The sequence below is a fragment of the Neophocaena asiaeorientalis genome, unplaced genomic scaffold (assembly GCF_003031525.2).
Source record: "Neophocaena asiaeorientalis asiaeorientalis breed wild unplaced genomic scaffold, Neophocaena_asiaeorientalis_V1.1 scaffold521, whole genome shotgun sequence".
Classification (NCBI taxonomy): domain Eukaryota; kingdom Metazoa; phylum Chordata; class Mammalia; order Artiodactyla; family Phocoenidae; genus Neophocaena; species Neophocaena asiaeorientalis.
This window is the reverse complement of record NW_020174712.1, coordinates 5,071,649-5,090,125: the sequence shown is the minus strand read 5'-3', so window position 1 is coordinate 5,090,125 and position 18,477 is coordinate 5,071,649. Positions and strand designations below refer to the sequence as shown.

Genomic DNA, 18,477 nt, shown 5'->3' with positions numbered 1-18,477 from the left:
TTCTCAGAATTGTGGCAGTTTATGTCATGACTACAGCCTGGTCATCATGTAGTTAACTTCTTCCACCTGGTGTGGGTTTCAGTATCTACAAGACAGCTCACAGGATACGGCTGAGGATATGATCTATAGCCCTTGAGGAGGAACTAGAGGTCCTTGACTTTGCTGAATGACTAAACTATTATTATTTGGTCTCCTTTGACTGTTTTCCTTTGTTTCTGCATTTTCTCACTTCTCTGATTAAACTTATTCTTTGGCTAAAGTTTTTCTACAGACAAAAGGCAGGTGAAGGACCTGGCGGGTAAGGACCATAGGGTCCTGCTCTGTTTCAATATCACTCAGCATAATGCCCTGAAGGTCTGTAGAGGTTGTGGTAAATGGCAAGACTTCCTTCCTTTTTATGTATGGGTACAATTCATATATATAATTCCACTACATATACATAACATATATATAATTTCACATTTTCCATATCCATTTGAGGCAGGCTGGGACCCGGGACCTGAAACACTTTGCTGCAGTGCTTGCACCTGGACAAACATCTCCTTGAGCAACAAAATACAAAGAAACTATAAGGGACTAAAAATAACTGCATGCATGTGCAGTTGGGACAAATTATGAACAACAAGATACAAAAAGACCAAAAACCCAACTGCCACTTCTGAGGAGTCAGGAGCACAAGCAGGCAACTGCGCACCCCCTGCACACGCCACCACCAAGGGGTGGGCAGACCACCCAAGTCCCCCCTCCGACCAGACTCCTGGACACACCCCTCCCCTCACCCCCTCAGGGAGTGAGCACCTGTTACTTGTTGTCACTCCCTTGCACGGCAGCGGGAGTCCCAATAAAGCCTTGCCTGAATTTCTCGTCTATCCTCCTATCAATTTCTATTGATTAAGGAGGCCAAGGACACTGATTGGTGACACATTCGTCCATAAATGAACACTTAGGTTATTTCCACTCTTGCCTATTATGAATAATGCTGCTATGAACATGGGAGTGCAGATATTTTGAGATATCTTTTCATTTCCTTTGGATATATATATATATATATATATATATATATATATATATATATATATATATACCCAGAAGTGGAATTCCTGGATCATAATTCCATTTATAATTTTTTGATGAACCTCCATACTGTTTTCCACAGTGGCTTACACAATTCCCACAAGTGTTCCCTTTTCTCCACATCCTAGATGACACTTCTAATCTCATCTTTTTAATGACAGCCATCCTAGATGACACTTCTAATCTCATCTTTTTAATGACAGCCATTCTAACAGGTGTGAGGTGATATCTCATTGTGGTTTGATTTGCACTTCCCTGATGATTAATGATACTGAACATCTTTTATGTACCTGTTGGCTATTTCCTCAATGACAATTTAAATCAATAGACAAAGCTAACACATGAAATGAAAAATAATTTTTGTTAAACTCTGTGGAAACAACTACGAGAGCAGTAGAAGTCTAGACTTCACATTTACTGAGGATCTAGTTTAGGTTTTAGGCATTAGTTTAGGTTAAAGGCACTTGAGTTTTGGGGGGATGGGGAGTATTTTTCTCTTTCCAACAGTAATATCACTCTCAATTTAACCCAGAAATAGTAGACCAAGAAGACTTTACATAATACAACTACCTAGCTTTGCCAACTAAAGACATCTTTAGAAAAGTGACTCGAGATTTAGACCCTAACCATATAATACTGCTCTGAGGTTTCAGAGTACTGATACGAGTTTTCGTAATTTCTAGTACATTTTTACCAAGTACAGCTATCTCTAATTTTTCCTTGTAGTAAACAAAATTGTGATCTTCATAAAAACAGACTACATTATGCATTTTTTAACTACACATGGAACTAACATTATGCTAAGAGAGTAAAAGTTATGGTACTTGCTAAATATGTCTGAAGGCAAGTGCCTCACCACTGTCTAAGCAAATACATTAAGGAACTTCAAGCTGGGCAGGAATTAGAGACAATCAGGAAATGCTATTGGTGAGAAATATTGAACTGTCTCATATATCTAAACTTAGGATTATCTTTCTCTCCCAAATATATGTATTTATTTTCCATAGTCTTCAAACTGTTGTCACCTTCAGAACACACTGAAAGTATACAGATCTTGGTAGCCTAGGCAACAGTGTTGTGAATGATGAAGATGTCAAAGTTATCAATAGGTGGCGTATACCACTGCAACGTATTAATAACTTTTAGAGCACATTAGGTCTGAAGACATCTCAGTCACCTAAAAATACTGACAGGGCCAAGCTCAGCGGACAGTCAAGGTTTACCTCATTTTTTTTTTTTTAATATTTATTTACTTATTTGGCTGCGCCGGGTCTTAGTTGAGGCATGCAGGATCCTTAGTTGCTGCACGCGGGATCTAGTTCCCTGACCAGGGATCGAACCTGGGCCCCCTCAATTGGGAGTGAGGAGTCTTAACCACTGGACTATCAGGGAAGTACCTACCTCATTCTTAAATACTATTTTGACTATACGTTCATAGTAAGTAAAAGAGACCGATGTTTACTGACCTCTATTAGAGGCCTCTCCAACCGGATTTCAGTGCTTACTGTCATCACCCTTATGCTTGAGATATTTTTTAGATCGAAAAAATATATAGAGAGGAACACTGATTCATTTATTCAACATGTATTTTTGAGCACTAACTGTGAAATAAGCCTTAATCTCCATGAGAGAGATTAACAACAGAGAACAAGACAGACCAAGTCCATACTCTTATAAGCCTTACATTCTTGGGCATTATCCCTCACAGAGCATCATGCTTTTATCCATGAGGTGTCCCAGTACATGTGTGACAGGCTTACTGCTTGAGAAATATTCAGCTAAAGTATGCCAAGTTTTGAAAGCACAAAATAACAGTTTATGTGCTCAAAATTTAAAGGGTCATTTCAATGCAGAGAAATGTGTCTGAAATACCTATGTAAAGAAAGGAAATATGAGCACTGGTATATTTAAGTATCTTTTTTTGTTTTGTTTTGTTTTATTTTGGTTTTTTTTGTGGTACGTGGGCCTCTAACTGTTGTGGCCTCTCCCGTTGTGGAGCACAGGCTCCGGACACGCAGGCTCAGCAGTCATGGCTCACAGGCCCAGCCGCTCCGCAGCATGTGGGATCCTCCCAGACCGGGGCACGAACCCGTGTCCCCTGCATCGGCAGGCAGACTCTCAACCACTGCGCCACCAGGGAAGCCCATATTTAAGTATCTTTAAAGATGAACATCTTTAAATATTAATTAAAATCAAAATTAATTAATTTAAAATAAAATAAATATTTTTAAATAAAATAAGCTAAAGCTACAGTGGCCACTGAAATAAGTTGTATATAAATTTGTGAACTCATTTTAGAAATTGGTAGAGTGAAGTTTAAAATAATTAAAATAGTTTTTATTTGATCCAAAAATTTTTTTCATTTTATTTCTCTTGGTAGGATAGAGACTAAAACATATCATGGAATGTGACTTAATTAGACACTAGTGGAGTGATTTAGCAAGACTTTCTTACACTAAACAATAGAGAAATCATAATAAAAATAAATTAACTATATGCATTTTATGGTGTAAAGCATGTTCCAAACTTCATCTAGATTCAGTTTCTAGAAATACTTGAAATAGGGAAGATTGATCACTTCTGAAAATTACTAGAATTTTTCTTCTTGATCATTATTAGCAATATCTGCCCATTTATTAATTCCCAACCCCGTTTTTTCCCTTCAATACCTCTTCTGTTCTAGTTTTATAATGTTACTCCTAAAACCTTTGTGTATCAACTAACCTAGTTCCTAGACCAGTAGTGAATTTATTTACCTATTACAGCCAGCCTGGTTTGGGTCAGACATTACTGAGTCTCATTTTGAGTTGGGAGTGATGTCCTGTTTATCCTGGCATTGAGTACAGTGTGATACCCAGACATACGATTTTCTTTCTGAGTGAACTGGAGCCAAGGGGGATGAGTGTGTCTGGCTCTCATTTGGTTGGAAGTCTGGTGTAGAGACAGGCTAGGCTGGTCACTGAATGAGTCACTGGTGCTGGAGACCAACACCGATCTTTGGATGGATCTTTGGATGGAACATCGTACCATGTGCCATGCACCACTTTTGCTGGACAAAAGTCCCTTGAGGGCTCTTTAAGAATAAATGGATAAAATTAAATTTCATCCCCATCAGTCTTATGAGACTAATTTTAGATTCATCATTCTTTTCTGTTCTTAGTTCTCTTTAACTTCAGTGGTCAGGAAAGTCAGTTTGTTCCATTTCTTACACATTCAACAATGGAAAACAATCCTTGGAGCCTCTTTTAAGATTATATTAAATATAATTATCTGGGGCTTCCCTGGTGGCGCAGTGGTTGAGAGTGCCTGCCGATGCAGGGCCCACGGGTTCGTGTCCCGGTGCGGGAAGATCCCACATGCCGCGGAGTGGCTGGGCCCGTGAGCCATGGCCACTGAGCCTGCGCATCCGGAGCCTATGCTCCGCAACAGGAGAGGCCACAACAGTGAGAGGCCCACATACCGCAAAAAAAAAAAAAAAAAAAAAGAATTATCTGGTTTCAAGTAGTAAGACCCTAATTACTGTTGAAAGAAGGTACCTGAATGATGTACCTTGAGCCTACATCCAATTTGTTTTACTCAGACAACAACCAAGGGAAACATTCACTGACAGAAATACAATCTATAGTCTAATTTGGTATGCAATGATATTTTCAGCAAGGCTAATTCCAACCTCCCAGAGAAAAGACTAATCTTCTTTTGTCACTGACACAAAAGAAGCTATACTTCAATAGCTATACTTAATTTCTCTTATGGCACTTGCTATGTTCTCCAAAAATAAAATCACCAGTAGACATTAAATATTTATAATGCCTAATATGGTTTTAAAACATAATACTACATTTATCTATTTCTCAAAGCAAGCACATGAGCTAAACTATTACTGTAATTTTTATTAATTAATAAATTTAGGCACAGAGAGCTCAGGAATTCACCTAAACAAAACATAAATCACAACCAGTGCTAAGATTAAGCAAATTTTATTGCAGCAAATACATCTATAAAATCTGCTGTTTAATGTGAAACTGTGACTAATACCCACATTTGCTATATGATACATATGGAAGTTGTTTTATCTTTTGCTTTGTCATTATCACTGGGTTTCTAATCCTTGTCTGATAAGAAATTGAAAAATTGTTATATTTCTCTTATTTCTGTTTCTGTTCTTTTTATTTACTCTTTCTGATTTAGTTTTACAGGCTGATTTGGTCTTAAAGATAGCAATCCTGTGCGTATATGTCTTCATGATAGCAAACGAGTGATTTTTCCTTCTATGTGTAGTAACCGTAATGTGTTTTCTTATAGGTTTTCTTTCTCCCTTGGGCTGTATTCTGAGTGCACACTTGGACTCAGTCACTTTGAAGTCTATACATTCTTGTACAAAACGCCATGTTTTGTGGCGCCACGGCTCCTTTCAGATTGAATCCTCCCTTACCCGGTCTCCCAAAGATATCAAAAATTTGATCAGAAGTCTTAAACTGGCAGCCTATGAGCCAAATTCATTCAGCAAATGTATTTCTATTGCAATGATTGTTGTGGGTCGTAGTGTTCTGTTTTTATCTCTGCAATATATTTTAACTGAATAATTTCACATGTAAAAATCAGGAAATTTGGGGCTTCCCTGCTGGCGCAGTGGTTGGGAGTCCGCCTACCCATGCCCCGGTCCGGAAAGATCCCACATGCCGTGGAGCGGCTGGGCCCGTGAGCCATGGCCACTGAGCCTGTGCGTTCGGAGCCTGTGCTCCGCAACGGGAGAGGCCACAACAGTGAGAGGTCCGTGTACCGCAAAAAAAAAAAAAAAATTCAGGAAATTTCATATAGTAACCTGGCTTCTTTTGAAAAATTATACTATTTGGCAACACGGAATCCAGATCTTACAAGACAGAAATCTTCTGGGTGTAATGACCACTCTTTTAGCCGTGACTAGTAGACATCAGTTGACCATAAATGCCAGCAATTGCTATTTTTCTTACCTTGGCTCACTTTATTCATATATTAATTGCCTGGTCCAAGTAGCCATTTGAGAATGTAATGCATGTTTAATATGCATTCAAAGAACATTTGACCGAAATTTGTTGTTTCTTACTGATTTATAAAAATGCTTTTACTTTCAACCATTCCTTGGCTATTAATAGCCATGGGCCAGACTCATCTCTTTTCTATCTAAAAGTTCTTCTGCTGTTGGTCATGTGTCAGAACACATCACTGCCGAGTGCAGCAGTATTGATTTTACCTCTGAATCTCAGAACTCGTGACCAAACCATCACCAAATCTGTAGGCACTGAGTTGTGCTATCCTTTTTCCTGTGTAGTGTCCTTGGAAGTTGTCCTTCAAACTGCTGGACCTGCTGAAGTTGGCATGTTAGGCCAAGCCCTCCATCACCTCGCTAGCTCCCTCTTGTGGTCTCACCTTTTAGCTTATCCCAAAGCTCAGTTCTCTTTACTCCGCTCACATACAAATCTCAACTTTCCCAACCCTGTATCTTCCACTGTTACCAATTCTAAGTAGCAAAGCTTCAAAACTCAGCTACTTCTCAAGAGAAGTTTTTAGTGCTGTCCTCTTTTATGCTTTAAACAAGATTAAACAGTGTAAAACAATGTTCAATGTCAAAACTCCATGATAATTTCAGGTAGTCAAAGCAACTACTAAGAATTTCTTATCTTCCAATCCCACATCAATTTCCATGATTTATTGTCTCCTGTCAATATTATTTGCTGTAGATTAGCTACATGGGGCTTTATTATGTTGGCAGTAATGTGGACATTCTTTCTTCTTTTTCATGCACCAGCAAATGCCCATCATGTTTTGCTTCCTGATGACCCCATGTGTGTCCTCACTAATTCCCTAATATAAAGCTCAGCCATGGAAACAAGGCAGACCATACTGCTGTGTCAGAAGGAATCATAGTATTTCTAATGAAGATTACAAGAAGGTGGTGTAGTTTACTGAAAAGAGCATGGAGTTTGGAATTGTATCCCAATTTGAATGCATAAGCTTCCACTGGGTGACTAGCTGGGCTACTTTGGCAAATTAATTAACCATATCTATGCCTGACTTTTCTTTTTTGTAAAATAAAGCAAATGTGGACGATTCACAGTGCTGTTGGAAAGATGAAGTTAATATATGAAAAGCACATAGCACGACACTTGGCATGTAACATTCACCCGCAAAATGACAGCAAACCTTATCATCAACACTATTTTAGTGATGAAAACCAACAACAAAGCAACTTGCAATTTTATGCTTTTTAAGGCCTGGCTTTTTGGAGGTCCTATTACCTTGTTTCAAGTCTCTTATTTAAAATATTAGTAAAAACATGTTGTTTTGGGTTTTCTGTCTATCAACCAACATAAAAAAGCGGACAGGACGTTGGTAGGACATACGGTGTGAAAGCATGAGGCATGATTCTAAATGGTGAATCTACATTTCATCCAAAGAAACTGGCATGCGGTAAATTTCCTGCTTCAAAGATCAATATAAATATCAAAGCCAATATTTAAGTTCTCAAAACAGAAGCAGACAACTAGTTCCCTGATAAGTAAGGTGGTTTCAAGTTCTAGTTAGCCTGAGATAAGCCCTCACGATGTCTGTGTCCCAGCATACTTACTAGCAGTGATTTCTTCCACTCTCAAGAGTCCAGTTTAGAAAATGTTTGTAACATAAAAAGATTGGACTGTTTAGCCTGCGGCTGACTTATGTAGCAAACTGAGAAAAACACTTGACTGTCCACGTATGATTTTTGAAATTCTGGCATCTACCTGTTTAAAGTGAGGACCTCTGTAAATCTTCTGGATCCAACTGAAAACTGTGGTTATTCTGAGACCCTCCAGCATATGAAGAAGTGCTCTAAACTTAAAAGGTGATGTGGTAACTGCCAGCTATTGGCTTCAGTGATTGGCTATGATTTAATGCTACAAAAATATGGACAGTAACCAGACGCTTCATACCAAATGATTTTCGTACATCACAAAAAAGTACTGATACACACACACACAGACACACACACACACACACATCCCACTTAAAGCTAAAATATGGGAAATTCACACAAAAAGTAATTAAAATATAATCATTACTTTTGTAAACTAATCATTAACTATGAAAATATTTCCCATTTATATAGTCCTACTGCCACATTTAATTACCAAAGTACGTGTTCTTAGGGACACATAAAGCAGGCTGTGATTTATAAAAAGATACCTCAAAGTCACACAGAAAGGTATCCCTCTTATTTCAGACAGTTACAGATTTTAAGAAGCAGTTATTTCATGAAGTATAAGTAACTTCTTAGACATACTCACTATCTTTGTATTTTCTTTCTGTTTTTTTTTTTACTTAATTTATTTTTGGCTGCACTGGGTCTTTGCTGCTGCGCACGGGCTTTCTCTAGTTGCCGCAAGTGGAGGCTACTCTTCGTTGCGGTGCACAGGCTTCTTATTGCGGTGGCTTCTCTTGTTGCGAAGCGCAGGCTTCAGTAGTTGTGGTACACGGGCTCAGTAGTTGTGGCTCGCAGTCTCTAGAGCACAGGCTCAGTAGTTGTGTTGCACGGGCTTAGCTGCACCATGGCATGTGGGATCTTCCTGGACTAGGGTCCGTGTCCCCTGCATTGGCAGGCGGATTCTTAACCACTGAGCCACCAGGGAAGTCCCTCTTTCAGTTTTTTTCAGGTAATCTCTTCTCTTCATTGGCTATCCATCGATCCCCTGGTCAGTATTTTTATTTATTACCAACAGCTCACTTATTTGATCCCAAAGAAAGATCAGATTTAATTGGTAAATTGAGTAGAAGCAATGAACTTGCTTAGAAGCAAGCAGTGACCACCAGCCACACCTTTTCAGAGTTGAGAGGCCTTGTGGCCAAAAAATAGGTAAACTACTCCATGGTTATCATCCAAGAACATACTACCCAGTAAGGTTTTTCTGTACTACTTATTATCTACCTTAACATGGACCTGAGTTAAAGTAACTTTATTTATTTTTTAATATCGTTATTGAAGTATAATTGCTTTACAATGGTGTGTTAGTTTCTGCTTTATAACAAAGTGAGTCAGCTATACATATACATATGTTCCCGCTCGACCCAGCAATCCCACTACTGGGCATATACCCTGAGAAAACCATCATTCAAAAAGACTCATGTACCAAAATTTTCATTACAGCTCTATTTACAATAGCCAGGACATGGAAGCAACCTAAGTGTCCATCAACAGATGAATGGATAAAGAAGATGTGGCACATATATACTTGGAATATTACTCAGCCATAAAAAACGAAATTGAGTTATTTGTAGTGAGGTGGATGGACCTAGAGTGTGTCATACAGAGTGAAGTAAGTCAGATAAAGTAACTTTAAATCAATACTACCCTATAGTACGTGCTGGTAAAGTAAAGCTCCATTACATTTCAGTATTAATCCTGCACTGGAATATGCCATGAATTGTAGATGCCAGTCATCCCACCAGTCACCCCACCCGCCTGTGCCTCATCCTGCCAATCTCTTACTTTCTCACCTCAGATTGAAAGCCCTACCAAATAACTCTCAAGGATAAGCAAAGCCGTTTTCAATTACTTCTTAGTACTCTGTATTTTTCTAAAGTATTTTATTCCTTTTTGTTTAAAATCTCTTCTCTGTTTGTCATTATAAACAATAGAAACAAAAATAAACATTTTTCTGCATCTCCATTTATATGTCTCTCACATTTGAAATCTGTTTCATTCAAAGTAATTAGTTATATAAAAGGGCCTTTGAAGTCTTTTATTTAGTGTCTCCTACATTGCTCCATGTGGAATAAATGTTCTAATTTTCCATTTTACTTTCCACATTATTTCAGGAACATCAAGTGAGAATGAAATCTTGATTAAAAGTACATTGTTTAAGTAAATTATAGGGACTAATTACCTTTGGGGTAGAATTACACATTTTAAGTAGCTGAACACAATCGATACAGGCAGACCATTCAGATAACTAAATTGGAATTTAAAAATCTGATTATTTTCTTTATATATAAATCTCTCTCCTCTCTTTTATTCTATGTTGAGAATTATTGATATGCTTTGATTTGATACAGAAATTCACATTGTCTTTGGACTATAATTATTTCATTTTTACTAACTTGTCTCCCAAGGTATCTGCACTGCAAGAATATGTTGGGGTCTATTCTAAAAGAGTCCTCCAAATCTCGTCAAATGTACTTTCCATGATATAACTACACAGATAGAATTACCTTAGAGGGGAATATAAGTACAGTTGTTTTTTTTTTTAAAGGGAAAATGTATTGTCACAAAATTACAAAGCCACAGATAGAAATCATCTACCATAACACTGTACCAGCTCATTAAATATGCAAGACCACAACTGTTTTAACACCGTCTACTTCCTGGTTGGGCAGCTAGAAGAAGCATAAGGAAATATTTTAACAAATAAAATTCTAATTCCAAACCATGGTGATCAAAGGAATGTAACCTACATCTCCTATACCTTAACTATAGTTGGATCCTTTAAGGTAGCTATTAGATGACATGGAAGCTGTCTTTTACTGGAAATGAGAACAAAGTATCCTTCTTTGTGTCAAAGACATGAATTTACTGTTTAGAATCAAAAATAGTCTTAGAAACATTTAGACCTGGCACTTCCCTGGTGGTGCAGTGGTTAAGAATCCGCCTGCCAATGCAGAGGAAATGGGTTCGAGCCCTGGTCCGGGTAGATCCCACATGCTGCGGAGCAGCTAAGCTCGTGTGCCACAACTACTGAGCCTGTGCTCTAGAGCCCGCGAGCCACAACTACTAAGTCCATGTACCACAACTACTGAAGGCTGTGCACCTAGAGCCCGTGCTCCGCAGCAAGAGAAGCCACTTCAATGAAAACCCTGCGCACCACAACGAAGAGTAGCCCCTGCTCACCACAACTAGAGAAAGCCCACGCACAGCAACAAAGACCCAACGCAGCCAAAAAATAAAATTAATTAATTAATAAAAAATCAATTAGACCTGTTTTCCAATGCCTGTATAGTTCAATATTAGCCATGAAAAAAAATTAAAAGTTGAATTTCTCAGATAACCTTCCAAATTTAAATAGGAGATACTAAGTTTTCCAACAGCACAATTCATGCATCTGCCTAGTGACACATTTTATACTTAACATTAATAGACTTACAAAGACAAAGCTCAATTCAAAATACAATGCTACACTAGGTATCACCTTATAGGTAGCCAGTAAAAGACAGCTAATGACAAACTCTCCAAAACAAAAGTTGTTAGACAACTTTGTTAGACAAAATTGTTTCTTTTATATTCTGGTAATCAAATTAAATATTTGTGCAAGAAAATTCAGTTAATCTTTGAGAAAGTACCAGAGGCAGGACTATAGCCCACTCTGTAGAAATAAAATTACCCTTTGACTGATGAAGAACAGCTGATGATTTTACATTTTAAATCATCAACTAACATCATAGACCCTTTGAATGTCATCACAATTTTATATTTAAAGATGATCGCATTATTTTCTTTTCAGTAACAAAGTCTAAAGGGGATACTGTCTTTTTATTATCAGTAAGTGACATGGCTAGTAATGCTACCTCCTTGCCTGAAGAAATATGTTCGTTGATGCATTCTTTAATATTCACTGCTCAACTTACGTATAGGAGAAACATAAAAATGATCCATTTGGAAATATTTCTGAACATCTCTTTTTTGGAAAGGTTTGGTTAACTTATTTATATTATTTTGCATCCCTTGTATGGGTCCCGTATTCTACTTAGAATTAATTGCTAGGAAAAAACACTTCCTTCATCATAAAATAATACTTACACATTCAGCATGTTTCCTTTCTTGCTTTAGATCTTAGAAAGTTTGAAGTGAAATGAAGTATTAACCTATAATAACTGAATATAAAATAATAAACCTGTTTATCATCTGTTTAAAAAGTGATTTTCTTATTTTAATTCATAAGGTATATATTGTTTCATATTTATTTTAAACTATATTAACATTTTGGGGAAGTGGGCAGAGGAACATAATTATATTTTGTTGAATTTAATCCCAAAATAATTTAGTATATTTTGATCCCAAAGCTTTATGTGGTATCAACACTATAAATAAGTATAAACATGCATACCTAACTAAACATAATTATTTTTATGTAAGGAATACCTTTAAAAGAGCAATACAAAATATTAGACTGATAATAGATAGAAAGATGGAAAGGGAGAGAGGAACTGTGATGTAATTTTATTAGTTAGTAAAATGTTGTTAATGTACGGGAATTTATTACACAATGATGGTGGCATTTCAAGTGACAGAAACTGGTTGATTTTATAAGGTGGATTAAAATAAATAATAACCACCTGAAAAAAAATAAAGTGAGATACATACCTCACTCTTTACACCAAAATAAATTACAGATATTAAATACAAAATATTAAACTAAAAGAAATTGTGGAAGAAGTTTTACAGTATTGGAGAAGCCTTGTTTTAATGACAAAAAGTTCAAAAATATATAAGAAATAAAATATAAAAATACAAAAATCAACATATAAAATAATTCTACAAGCAAAACAAAAGATAAATTAGAATTTGGGGGCTTCCCTGGTGGCGCAGTGGTTGAGAGTCCACCTGCCGATGCAGGGAACATGGATTCGTGCCCCGGTCTGGGAGGATCCCACATGCTGCGGAGTGGCTGGGCCTATGAGCCATGGCCGCTGGGCCTGCGCGTCCGGAGCCTGTGCTCCGCGGCGGGAGAGGCCACAGCGGTGAGAGGCCCGCATACCGCAAAAAAAAATTAGAATTTGGAAAAAATGATAACTCTTTTTAACAGTTAAGGAGTTGATATTCTTAATATGTCCAGCATTCATACGAATCAGCTGGGAAAAGACCAACAGTCCAGTGAACAATTGGGAAAACCAGATGCATGTGGGGAAAAATCTCAACCTCAGTTATACAAATTAAACCTCAGTTTTATGACATATTATAAATATATTAGTATAGTTTTTAAAAACTAATGGCACAATATATTCATGAGGGTGCGAGGAAAACATGCACTCGCATGCACTGCTAGTGGAAATATAGAATTATACAACCATTTTAGAGGCAATTTGGCAGTATTTCTCAAAATTGAAAATGCATAATTCCTTTGGCCTAATAATTCCTCTTCTAGGAATCTGTCCAATGGACATACTCACACACCATCTAAATGATGTCTGTACAAGAAGATTCATTTGGAAATAACTTAAATGTCCATCTGGTCAACTCAATTATTATACATTCTCACAGCCATTAAAATGAGTAAGGTAGATCTTTCTGTGCTGATATGGAATGAAGGTGTGTGTGTGTGTGTGTGTGTGGTTATGTGATATCAGAAAGGCTGAAACTGACGTGTAGGATGAAATCATTTGTGGTAAAACATAAAAGACAGGAAAACAAAAAGAAATCATGCTGAGATATCTTCTCTAGGGAGATGTGATCGGCTGGGATTCTTTGGCTGGCAACAAGCAGCAGGTGGAAGATATACTTTTCAATTCTCTACTTGTATATCTTAAAATCTAGGCTGTTTGTGTGTGTACATGTTGATTTGAATAGTATATCTGATTTCTATTAGATATTTACTAAATGTTGCCTTTAGGAATTTAAATTATATTATTCTTACTCTTCTCAATTTAGTTGCTCTACACTGAAAGAAATTTGGTATATGACCATACTAACGAATCTTATGTATCAGAGTATCAAAATGTTTTTTATAGGATCATAAAGCAAGTTTTTTTCCTAAGACAATAGCATGATACTTAAATAACTCAGTAGACATAGGGTGCATGACCCTGTTCTTCAACTTAATATGTATGTAACTACGGCAGGTCACTTAAGCTCCATTTCCTCATTGTTAAACAGCTAAAACCTGTTCTAACAAACAATATTGTGAGAGTTCAGTGACATAATATATGTAAAATTGCTTTGTAATATAAAAAATAATATAAATGTAAATTATTATTATAGGAAATGTGAATTTTTCAGATGGACACTTTAATAAAGCATGTGTTTAGATTAGATCAGCAGCAAAATTATTACAGATCTATTTCCTTACTTCTACCTCTAGGCACAAATGTCCTTGTGCTAGCCTTGCATTAAATGAAAGCTTAACTGTAGCTGCTTTTCTCCCTCAATCTGTCCTGAGAACTCTGTTAATAAATTAACTGTGCCTTTGCATTTCTTTCAGATCTCTCCAGACTACCTCCTTCTGTATCAGGAAAAGCATAATAGGTTAATTTCTAAACCCAAGGGAAATGCATATTTACATATTAATGATAGTGAGGTTAAATCCCTTAATAAGACATTTTATGGATCTTTCTATAACTATGTCAGACTTTCAGGGGAGCTGTTTCGGGGCACAGTGGTCTTAAAGAATAAAGGAAGATGTGTGATTACCTTAGCTGGCTTGAGAGAAACTCTACTTGCATGGAAAAGTAGTTCATTTCTGGAATTGAAGCAAATGTAGACATTTTTGATACAAAATGTTCTATATGAATGTCAAAATTTCTAAATGCAAATGACCCAGCCTGATGAAAGATTGAAACAATATCACTATTTAAATGCAACATGATTTTTAATGCCTTTCATGAAAATCTCATTTTACTAGAAATGGCACTGGAGCTGTGGGAAAGCCACACACAGTCCTTAAATTAAAATGGTATCTAAGTGATCTCGCAGTGTCTATTAGGACAAGTTTTAACATGTTATACTATTTTTTACAAAACTTAGAGCACACTATCAAGGCCTCCCTACTTCACCACAAATTCTGCCATTTTCAAGCATTTTCTCGTAATAATAGAACTTTTTGAGTAGAAGCAAGTTCATAATCAAAACAGTTACAATAGAACATTCTTTTTGGTAGAGAGAACAATAGATCTGAGAACTGATTAAATATGATTGTTCAGGCACGTTAATATTGGGGAACACTTATAAGTTTCCAGTTTTCACTTTCCCTTGGCAGCATATATGTGATGAGTGGAGTTTTAGTTTGGGCAGGATGATACTTGGGGAGGAGATGGGTGATGATGTTCAATGTAGGACAACTTCTCCTGCACTGGGATCAGTCCAAACTGGCTTCTAAGAACTGAAAAGCAGAAAGGCTAAGATTTGTACTCCATCTGCTTCATGTACTGTTATGACATAAGTCGTATCCTAGTTATAGCCACTTATTTTCTTCATTCTTATATGGGCAACCCAACTACTTTTTATAGTGTCACGTCAGAAAGTTCTAGAGAGCAGATGTATTTAATGTGACTTCATTGCAGTAATTTGGAGATATAAGTATTCTTCCTTGAAGGGGATTGGGAATTGATGGCAAAGGAAGCCTAGTCATTACTTTTTTCACTTTTATAATGCTACATCAGGAGCATGACCCCACCCTGGAGGAGACTGATTGATTCCTGTAATACCAGCTGATCACTGCAGTTTACCTAACTGATTTCTGAGTCACAGAGGGCTTGCTTGCCAAGACCACTGTGTCTTATTTTCTGTTATTTTTATCTTACCTAGTGTCTCAAGTCAGTGTTTAACCTGTCTATGACAATCCAGTTTCTAGGTGATTCTTAGAACTTACATGTTTCTGTGAAATCAGGTGTGTCAAAACCATCTCTCCGCACCACACATATTATTTGGAGGGATACGAAGTAACCACAAAATTACCTATTAGAAGCCTTCCCCCACATCTACCACCAGGGGGCCTTCTAGAATGATAACCCAGACCTTGTGATACCTGTTCAAGTGAGGGATTTCTGTTGGGAGTAAGTCTGGCCTTGGTTGCAGGGAGTAGATTGTCCTCGTAGAGGCTAGAAAATCTGAGGCAGAAGTTAGAAAAAAGCATTCCCGAAGGCAGGGGATTGAGGATGGGAACTGAGTATATTCTCTGAAAAGACTCTCTGGAAAGTATTAATTTACAAACTTTGGCAAAAGTCATATACTGTGTACAGTTGAGTGTTTTGTTTTATATTATAAATTAGCTTTTGGTGTTTTATGTGCTTGCTTAATTTTACAGACATGGCACTGCTGCATGCATGTACATTTTAGCTTTCTAAAGATATATTTTGACATGCTTTCTATATCCTTATACAGAGCTGCTTCAATAATGTTTTCATCCCTGTTTGTATTCCAGGGTATGCTATGAAGGCACTATAACTTATGTAACCAGTTTTCTCTTGTTTTGTTTTTTTTTTTTAACAAGCAATATGGGGATGTAGAAAACAAAAAATAATAAAACGTCTTTTGTTGATGTTATGACAGTCTCAGAAAATGAGCATTTTTGCAGAACACCCTAGGGTAAAAGGAGGTACTTATGGCCTGTGATGATGACCCGGAGTCTCAGGCTACACTAGCTCCTGCCTGATTACTCTGCTGCTAAGGTCTCAGCCCATGACTAACTTATCTACAGCACAGAGGTTGGGAATGCTGCACCTATGTATAATTTTAAGTGCTTTTCTCTCTAATAGTGTAATTCTCTTTTCCCATCCTATCCCTTCAATAAATTTGATTTCTCCAACATTCTGCAAGGTTATTACTAGAGACCAAGTGTCAAGCTAGAAAAAGACACATGGTCCACTCTGACAGCCACCTCTGTTTTCGTATCATATTCACCTATGTTTCTGGTGGAGAATTGATGCTGATCTCATTCTCTAAGTCTATCCTGATAGCAGTATTGATAGAACTACATAACTGAACAGATGTGGAAGTGCAGGAGATTTGGACTCAAGTGATGGTATGTCTCTGGCCCTCCTGGCTCCCACTGCTATCAGTGTCTTGACACAGCAGTGAGGAGAGAAAACCAACAGAGATGTTACACATTACACACTAAGCCAACGAATATGTGTTCAAGGGCACACTTTCCAGCTTCCAAATTATGGTGGCACTTTATCACCCTTAGTTCTCACTGAGTTTTTATTGTTTTGCTTTTAATGAGCATCTTGACAGGAGGACAAACAGAAACTGAAGCACAACACTGTAAACCCTGCTTCTAACAGCAACCTAAAGAAACATTCAGTAGCAGGAGGGTAGAGTAAGAAATCTATTTTTGATTATTTGCATATTTAAACTCCAGAAGTTATCTGAGTCTTCCATTTGGACTAGTAATTCAGAATTATTTACATTTGACTCTTCGAATATTAAATCATCTTTTGGGGCCTAAATGGTCTCAAGATGTGTATGAGGTGTTACAGCAATAATATAATAAATGTAGATGATTTGTATATTCAAAAAAGCTAGAATTACTAGTGAGAATTAAAATTTAATTGCACAAATGTTTTATCAATGTGTGAGTCCAAATTTTATTGACAGACCTAGAAAATAGTTACAATAACAATGTAAATGTATAATGAAAACACTGCCCTTGTCTGAAAAATAAGGAGCATGTGTGAAGCATATGTATATGGGAAACGCATAAGAAATATTAAGGAAGTTATTTTGACTGCAATACTTGAAAATATATAACTTTATGGATTCCTGTATTCTATAGAAGTTTCATGGGTTCAGATATAGTTTTCATATATAATTGGTTATTTTTATAATCTTAAAAGCCTACTATTCCAGTAAATTTTTCTTTTTGGTTTAGTTGGAATTAATTTTGTTTCCCCTGTATTTCTGTGACTCCTAAAAAAAGTCACTCCCTACAATGAGTCACTACAAAATCTCTTGCACATTTTTTCTCAAAACCATTTTCAAAACTATTATTTCTTTTTTTTTTTTCTTTGGCAGTACGCGGGCCTCTCGCTGCTGTGGCCTCTCCCATTGCAGAGCACAGGCTCCGGACGTGCAGGCCCAGCGGCCATGGCTCACGGGCCCAGCCGCTCCCAGCGGCATGTGGGATCCTCCCGGACCGGGGCACGAACCCGCGTCCCCCGCATCGCCAGGCGGACTCTCAACCACTGTGCCACCAGGGAAGCCTCTATTATTTCATTTTTATACATTTACACATGAGATATGTTTGATCATTTTACAGGTATGGAAATTGATGCCCAAAGTCTTGCCTGAAGCACTGAAATCTGTATTAGAACTTCATTTTCCCTTTTCTAACTTAATAAATTTTCTACTAGGTTATATTGCTTTCTGGAATAACAATCTCATCATTCCTATATATGTATATATATGTATATATATATACATATATAAAATATGATGTAAATCATGGTATTGTTATGAGTAGGCAGTAGTTAAAAGTCTATATTTTTATTTAATCCCCTTTCTTCTTGCATTTCTCAGGCATGCCTCTTATACCTATATTTCCCTTAAACAATTCATTTTTCAGATACGTCTGTTTTCACAATACACATTTTACATTTTCTTAAACTGTTTACTTCTCCTTTTGCTTTATCATTTTTAACATCAGCAAAATCAAATATCTAAGCCTTTATTTTTATTTATCTTTCAGC

The 18,477-nt window shown here is 37.0% G+C and overlaps 1 long non-coding RNA gene and 1 other non-coding gene across 2 annotated transcripts in view; one reads left to right on the top strand and one right to left on the bottom strand.

The window, feature by feature from the left end:
* The window catches only part of LOC112409686 (uncharacterized), a 349,494-nt gene that overhangs the window by 308,390 nt on the left and 22,627 nt on the right, over positions 1–18,477 (top strand). The window lies entirely within an intron of this gene.
* TRNAG-CCC (transfer RNA glycine (anticodon CCC)) lies at positions 2,394–2,466 on the bottom strand. Its single transcript has one exon. It is a non-coding gene; the product is annotated as a tRNA-Gly (tRNA).